The sequence below is a fragment of the Nomascus leucogenys genome, chromosome X (assembly GCF_006542625.1).
Source record: "Nomascus leucogenys isolate Asia chromosome X, Asia_NLE_v1, whole genome shotgun sequence".
NCBI lineage: Eukaryota > Metazoa > Chordata > Mammalia > Primates > Hylobatidae > Nomascus > Nomascus leucogenys.
The window spans coordinates 78,216,961-78,225,709 of record NC_044406.1 but is presented as its reverse complement, the minus strand read 5'-3'; the positions used below and the strand labels follow the sequence as shown (position 1 = coordinate 78,225,709).

At 38.2% G+C, this 8,749-nt stretch overlaps 1 pseudogene; it reads left to right on the top strand.

Annotated features, from left to right (window-relative positions):
* Positions 1-6,267: 6,267 nt before the first annotated feature.
* On the top strand, positions 6,268-7,719 carry LOC100581607 (annotated as a pseudogene).
* Positions 7,720-8,749: the final 1,030 nt, after the last annotated feature.

The window sequence follows — 8,749 nt, the reverse complement described above, 5'->3', positions numbered from 1 at the left end:
ACTTGGAAACAGAGCTTCTTTTAAAAAATGGATTTATTTTAAATATAGCTAATCGATGTATTTCAAAGCAACTTGAACCGATAAGCCAAAATAAAAACACCAGAGTTACTATATCTAAAAGCAATTTTATGCAAATGATTTTCTCCTGTTATTTTAATTTGGGAAAAAATTAGAAAAGAAAAAAAAATACCTTCCCCTTTCTACCAAGCACTGCAGATAGAGATCTGGATCACTGATTTTTCTGCCAATGTTTGTCAGGTTTCAGAATTCCATCCATTGGCCCTGGAGTGAGGAGAGTGTCTCTCTCAATCTCTTCGTGGCCATGAGACTGAAGGGAAAAATCAAGTTGTTTTTTAACCCTCATAAATTCTTAGTTGAGACACTCTCATGGAAACAACAGTCAGATTAACAAGAGAAAAAACAGCAAGTTTATTGACACATGCTGTACCCATGATCTGGGAAAAACTCAGTTCAAAAAATCTCTCTCAAGGCAGTGGCTTAGGGGTCTTGCTTAAATAGTATTTTTAAAAAGAGCAATAAATCTTAGCATAATGATAACACAATGGAGAGAGCAAGTTTTGTCTTTTGAAAAACAGGGGAATGTGGGAAAATAGTAAAATTTGTTTTCCAGATTCCTCTGGCACCTGCTGGTTGGTGCTTTCTCTGAGCTGACAAAAAAGCGCTGTCTCCGGTAATGAAGGATTTATATCCTGCCATCAGACTAATAGAGGCTGATGCAGAGTGTTCCCCTGCGTTTTTAGTATCTTCGACTTAACAATCTTCAATATTTTGGGGAGAAATATCTTGGATTCATTTATTACCCTATTTTAGGTCAGCTGATTAGTGAACTCAATTCTATGTGCAACTTAATTTTTCTTTTGCCATCTAATCTGAAATATTCACAGTTTGCTGGAATTAGCATGTGGATATCTTTAGAAGGCCATTATTCTACCTATCACAAACCCCTTTTAGCTATGTTATCTTTATGATGTCACAAAAACTGTGATGCTTTAGTTGTTTTTATCTATAAAATGGAGGCAATAGTTCTTGTTCTGTTCTGGGTGGGTGCAGTGGCTCATGCTTGTAATCCCAGCACTTTGGGAGGCCGAGGTGAGTGGATCACCTGAGGTCAGGAGTTCGAGACCAGCCTGGCCAACATGGTGAAACCCCGTCTCTACTAAAAATACAAAATTTAGCCAAGCATGGTTGTGTGTGCCTGTAGTCCCAGCTACTCAGGAGGCTGAAGCAGGAGAATCTGTTGAACCCAGGAGGCGGAGGTTGCAGCGAGCCGAGATCATGCCATTGCACTCCAGCCTGGACGACAGAGGGAGACTCTGTCTCAAAAAGTTCTTGACCAGGTGCCATGGCTCACGCCTATAATCCCAACACTTTGGGAGGCCAAGGCAGGCGGATCACGAGGTCAGGAGATCGAAACCATCTTGGCTAACACGGTGAAACCCTGTCTCTACTAAAATTAGCCAGTGTGGTAGCGGGTGCGTGTAGTCCCAGTTACTCGGGAGGTTGAGGCAGGAGAATGGCATGAACCCAGGAGGCAGAGCTGGCAGTGAGCCGAGACCACGCCATTGCACTCCAGCCTGGGTGACAGAGGGAGACTCCGTCTCAAAAAAAAAAATAAAAATAAAAAAAACCTGTTCGTGTTCTGTCTACTACAATGGGTATAATGATTGTTCTTTTGCTTTGTACTATATAAATAAGTATATTATCAGGGCTCAGGCACCATGCCTTAAAGTACGGTACCTTGGCATGCGAAGTATTTTTGAGTTGAAGGAGATAGCAGTGACTCAGAAGCTAGAAAGTCTCTCTGATCTTATCCCACCTTCTTGTCTCCCACCCCTAATTCTCCCCAAATGGAAACCATGAAACTTAGGAAAATTGCCCTCTGAACATATGTCATAAGATCCTCATGTGACAGTTGTCCTGCTGTATATCCAGAGGAAATGAATGCTTAACAGAGAGGCCAAGAAGAAACTGAAAAAATAGGCCTTGCTGAGTTTCCTCCTCAGTTTATTACCATTAGATTATACCTTTTGTGTCCAATCATTTGTCTCCGCAACTATCTACTTCTTTCCTCGGACTTAGCATGAAAACACACTTTTTCCTAGGTCTCTGGCTTTTCATTTCTGAAGGCTCCCATGTCATGTAATGAATTTGTTTTGTTTTCCATTGTTAATCTGTCTTTTGTTATATATCAGCTATAAACCTGATAATGGTTATGGCAATGGGAAAGGAAGATAAAGCATCTTTTCTTCTCTACAATATGAATGCTATGTGTTGACTATACGTAATCTTTTTAGTAAAGTGTTATTATAATACAAATACAGAGGTACTTGAAATTGCACACTTGTTATAAGAGGTCCAATGTGATTCTCAACAGGTTTGGAAAACTAAACTGGCAATCCACTTTGCAAAAAAATGGAATAGATTTTATATATATTTATGTATTATATATATTTATGGATTATATATATTTACATATAAATATATATTAAAAAAACCTTATGTGAAGCTAATTGCATTTATTACAGGCTTATAAGTAATTAAATTTAAGTCCCTATTCAATGATGTTTTATACTTATCTTCATATTCAACCATGGAGTGTGAAAAGTCAGACTATTCAAAAAACATGTCAGTATTCATAAAATTGAATCTTACACCTTATCTCAAATTTGCTTATTTCCTCACATTAGTTTGTATTAATAGGGACTACAATGTAATAGAAATCTGTGATTGCTTTTGATTTTAAGATGAGACCATCTCCATATTTCGTGAAGCAAAATTGTCATGTTCAGAAGTTTAAGGTGAGTCCTAGTTGACCAGCTGAAACTCTTCAATTCTTATTATTGATACACTGTAGCATAAAATTGTATTTTTCATTACTGAACGTTTTCTTCTGTTCACTGGAAACAAATAAATTTGCATCGAATGTCACCAGATTTCAATTTTGAAACATTAATTTAATTTCATTCTATACTTTCTTATTATCCTATGAAAGTTATTCATTATTAGCTTAAATTGCATATACATAATATTATCTGTTATTTGGGATTATATGATGGAATATTTTTAAATAGGCTTTAATACAATAAATAGTGAAATAGAGAAAATATATTTGTGTGTGAATACATGCTTACATATTTATGGTTCATGCATGTGTGTTTGTTTGCACATTTGAGTGTGGTGGTACACAGTAAAAAATCAGTAAATCTAGAAGATGAGAAATGACAGACAGAGTGAACATTAGAAAATATTAAACAATATTAATCATAACTCCCAAGTGGTAGAGATAATTCTGTTCAAATTTTATCTTATAAACTCAGGGCAGAGAGCTATTTTTTACTGATTCTCTCTTATTTTACTTAACACTGAGGTAGTATACTTTTTGATGACTTTCTGACTTGGAAATCTCCATTCAATGACATTTATTAGATCTCTATTTATGCCCCAGTACATGAGAGAGGCAGAGAACCTCTCTGTGACTCCTCTTTCCACTGCAGAATTTGAGCAGTCCAGGCTGAGGGAAAGCATTTTGCTTCTCCCAAGCCCTGGAGGTAACTTGTGGAGATGCTTGGAGACAGTGAGAGGAAAATACCATATAAAACAACTACACAACTGAAACTACAAAGCAAGCAGCTAACAACTTCAGGATAGGGTCAAAACCTAACATATCAATATTAACATTGAATGTAAATGATTGAACTGCTCCATTTAAAAGACACACAGTTGCAAGTTGGACTTTTAAAAAGACACATCCACCTAATGTCTCCAAGAGACCCATCCTGCACATAAATTACACTCATGGGCTCAAAGTAAAGCGCTGGAGAAAGATCTATCATGTGAATAGAACACTTAAAAGGGCAGGGGTCACTACTTTTATATAAGATAAAACAGACTTTAAACTAACAACAGTAAAAAAAGACAAAAGAACATCATTATATAATTACATGGGGTTTAAATAAACAAAAAGACTTAACTACCCTAAATATATAAGCATCTAACATTTGAGCACCCAGATTCATAAGACAAGTACTTCTAGACCTATGAAAACACTTAGACACACAATAACAAGTGGGGGATGTCAACACCTCACTGACAGCGGTAGACAGATTTTCTAGGCAGAAAACTAAGAAGAAATTTTGGACTTAAACCCAACACTTGACCAATTAGACCTGATAGACATCTAGAGAATACTCTGCCCGTCAACGAGAGGATTTACATTCTTCTCATCTGCACATGAAACATACTCCAAGATCAACCATATGCTTGGTCATAAACCAAGTTTGTGACCCCCACTCTGTAGGAAGGTCAGGCGACCATCAGAGGATGGTTTGGCAGTTGTCATATTGCCTCTCTAAAATGGTAATTGATTGCAGCCGACACCAGGAAGAGGCTGTTTCCCAACAGATAAAAATACTTGAGATCGGTAATTGGCAGCTTCCAATAAGATCTCAGGAATTGGGTGAATGGGCTCAATATGTGCATTAAGAGATAAAATGGTGCAGTACGACCTTCCAGGGGCATACCACTGGAAAAGGGAAGAAAGCCTCAGGTTACCATGCATACGATTCCAGTAAATACATTGCACATACTCACTTCCCAAGTGCAACCAGGGCACCACATATGCGGGCGGGTCACCATAAGGGAAGAATGAAAGGAAAGGGGTGCAAGATGCGAGAAGTAGGTCAGCACATAAAATCCAATGTTCAAGGTGAAACAGGGCACTTGACCTCCAAGGGACCCACTTGGGTCTCTTCCAAGTGTACTTCCTTTATTTCCTACTCTAAAGCTTTTTAATAAACTTCTGCCATGCTCTGAAACTTGCCTCAGTCTCTTTTTCTGCCTTGTACCCCTCAGTCAAATTTTTTTCTTCTGAGGCGGCAAGAATTGAGGTTGCTGCAGACCCACATGAATTTGCCAAGGGTAAGTCACATATACGCCCCTGCAAGCAAACTGACCAAAATGAGACCCCAAAATACATACAAATAATTAACAAAACAAAAGTTGGTTTTTTGAAAAGATAGACAAGATCAATACACCACTAGCCAGATCAACAAAGAAAAAGAGAGAGAGGATCCAAATAACACAATCAGAAATGAAACAAGTGATATTACAAATGATCCCACAGAAATACAAAAGAATCTCAGGGACTATTATGGACACTTGTATGCACAAAAACTAGGAGAAAATCCAGAGAAAACTGATAACTTCCTCAAAACATACAACATCTTAATATTGAATCAGGAAGAAATTGAAACCCTGAATAAACTAATACCAAGTTCTGAAATTGAATCAGAAAAAAAAAAAAAAAAGAAAAAGAAAAAACCTACCAACCAGAAAAAGCCTTGGACTAGAAAGATTCACTGCTGATTTCTACCAGATGTACAAAGAAGAGTTGATACCAATTCTATTGAAACTCTTCTAAAAAGATGAGGATAAAGGACATCTCCCTAACTCATTCTGTGAAGCCAGTATCACCCTGATACTAAAACCTGGCAAAAACACAACAAACAAAACAAACTACAGGCCAATATCCCTGATGAACATAGATGCAAAAATTCTTAACAAAATACTAGCAAATGTAATTCAGAAGCACATCACAAAGTTGAGTCGCCACAATCAAGGAGGCGCCATTCTTGTGATGCTAGATTAGTTTAACATATGCAAATCAATAAATGTGATTCACCACCCAAACAGAATCAAAAACAAAAAACATATGATCATCTCAATAGATGCAAAAAAAAAAAAAAAAAAAAAAAAGCTTTGGAGGCAGACGGGGCCCACTCCTTGCGCACTAGCTCTCCCTCGTTCCCAAGGCCCCCAGGAACGGCCCTCGCCTGGGGGCCCAGCTCGCCACCGCTAGCCCCGCAGAGCCAGCTGCTGTTTGGGCCCCCACAGCCGCCAGGGGGCGGGAGCGGCGTCAGGAACAATGGCCATGCTGGGTCGCGGGCCACGGGAGGCGGAGTGGAGAGGCTGCCTACCACAAGGACTTTAGCTTACTTTTTAAAGATTGAAGAAAAATAAAAAAGAAGAAGAAGAAGAAGACAGAAAAAGAAGACTCAAAGATACACAAAGAAATTTGACCAAGGCTTAGAAGTTTTTGGAGCCGTGAGGGATACAGCAGTTTGGTCAATATTGTCTTAACAGGCTTCAAATAAATCAGCTTCTCTCCAAGATAAAATTGGCAAACCCAAAAGAGAAAACTGCAATAAATGAGTTAGCCCGTTTCAATAGAGTCCAACCCCAGTATAAACTTCTGAATGAAAGAGGGCCTGCTCATTCAAAGATGTTCTCAGTGCAACTGAGTCTTGGTGAGCGGACGTGGGAATCCGAAGGCAGCAGTATAAAGAAGGCTCAACAGGCTGTTGCTAATAAAGCTTTGACTGAATCTACGCTTCCCAAACCGATTTAGAAGCCACCCAAAAGTAATGTCAACAATAACCCAGGCTGTATAACACCAACTGTGGAACTGAATAGGCTTGCTATGAAAAGGGGCAGAGCCTGCCATCTACAGGCCATTAGATCCAAAGCCATTCCCAAATAATAGAGCTAATTACAACTTTCAAGTCATGTATAATCAGAGGTATCATTGCCCAATACCTAAGATCTTTTATGTTCAGCTCATGTAGGAAATAATGAATTTTGGGGGGAAAGAAAGCTAGACACAATGCTACAATGAAAGCCCTCCAAGCACTGCAGATTGAACCTATTCCAGAAAGATCGCCTTACAATGGTGAATCAGGAAAGGATATAGATGATGACAAAGATGCAAATAAGTCTGAGATCAGCTTAGTGTTTGAAATTGCTCCGAAGCGCAATATAGCTGTTAGTTTTGAGGTTGTTAAAGAAAATGGACCACCACATATGAAAAGCTTTGTTACTCGAGTGTCAGTAGGAAAGTTCTCTACAGAAGGAGAAGGAAATAGCAAAAAACTCTCCAAGAAGCGTGCTGCAACCACTGTCACTGTCTTACAGGAGCTTAAAAAACTTCCACCTCTTCCTGTGGTGGAAAAGCCAAAATTATTTTTTAAAAAACGCCCTAAAACAGTAGTAAAGGCCGGACCAGAATATGGCCAAGGGATGAACCCTATTAGCTGCCTGGCGCAAATGCAACAGGCCAAAAAGGAAAAGGAGCCAGATTATGTTTTGCTTTCAGAAAGAGGAATGCCTCGACGTCAAGAATTTGTGATGTATATGAAGGTAGGCAATGAAGCTGCTACAGGAATGGGACCTAATAAAAAGGCCAAAAAAAAAAAAAATGCTGCAGAAGCAATGCTATTACAACTTGGTTATAAAGCATCCACTAATCTTCAGGATCAACCTGAGAAGACAGGGGAAAACAAAGGATGGAGTGGTCCAAAGCCTGGGTTTCCTGAACCAACAAATAATACTCCAAAAGGAATTATTCATTTGTCTCCTGATGTTTATCAAGAGATGGAAGCCAGCCACCACAAAGTAATCTCTGGCACTACTCTAGGCTATTTGTCACCCAGAGATATGAACCAACCTTCAAGCTCTTTTTTCAGTATATATCTCACATCAAATAGTTCAGCTACAATGGCCAGGGAACTCCTTATGAATGGAACATCTTCTACAGCTGAAGCCACAGGTTTAAAAGGAAGTTCTCCTACTCCCCCTTGTTCTCCAGTACAACCTTCAAAACAACTGGAATATTTAGCAAGGATTCAAGGCTTTCAGGTATGAATTAAAAGCAAAAACAAAAAATAAAACAATTCATTTGCCTCAGATCCTTCATCTCTATCCATCACAAGGCTCATTCTTGCCTGCTAGTGTGGCCTACATGCCACTTACATTTTAAGTTATTTAGGAACACAAAGGACAGACAAAAAAGAGCCATATGAACATGCCTCATTTTCTCTTATTTTTGATCAGTCTAGTAATTCTTTTGCTGCCTGTCTCTTCTCCATTTTCCTTCTTCTTTTTATTTTTCCTTGTTAAACATTTTTCATACTCTTCACTGTCTTCCATTTGGTCTTGATTAGGTGCATCTATCTCTTCACTTGGTCTTCCTCAAACAAAAATTCTGCCTTCAGACATTTGGTGTTAGCATTTCACACTCAGTTCCCCCTCTTTTTACATAAGGATTGAGGTTTTTTTAATGATGATTTTACTTTTATAGCAGTTTTGAATTTTGCATTCTGTTGCTAGTATTGATTCGGGTACACCATTAAGATACAACATTCTAGAAGTCTGTTACCTTAGGAGTTAATTAAACATGATATTTGAAGAATAATGAAATGCTTTATAGTTGTTTGAGGCATACCAATGTGTATTTGTTTTACTGGATCATGTTTTGAATTGACTAGGGAGGGTAGCACCTGCCTCAGATGGTACCAACATTTCTATTTCACTGGGTAGTATACAACTAGCTTATAGTTTAACTTAACTTGTGTATGTGAATTTAGGGATGAAAACCTTTTTGTTTCCTTTTGGAAAAAAAACCCACAAAAATCAACACTCCTTTATGGATACATCAGAGCTTTTAAAAGAATTGTTAACTCTAGGAAGGGGAAATATCTGTGTGCTGATTTTTTAGTTGCCTTGAAAATCATGTACTGAACTGTAACCACTAACTTGACTGGATGAATTGCAGTTTGCTTATGTGTAGAGAGTGTATTGCTTCCTCAGATTTCACTGTTTTCATCTCCTTTTCCATCTTAGTCTTTATTCCTTAAGATCAAAAACTGTAATATCCTTTACAAATGCTCTATAA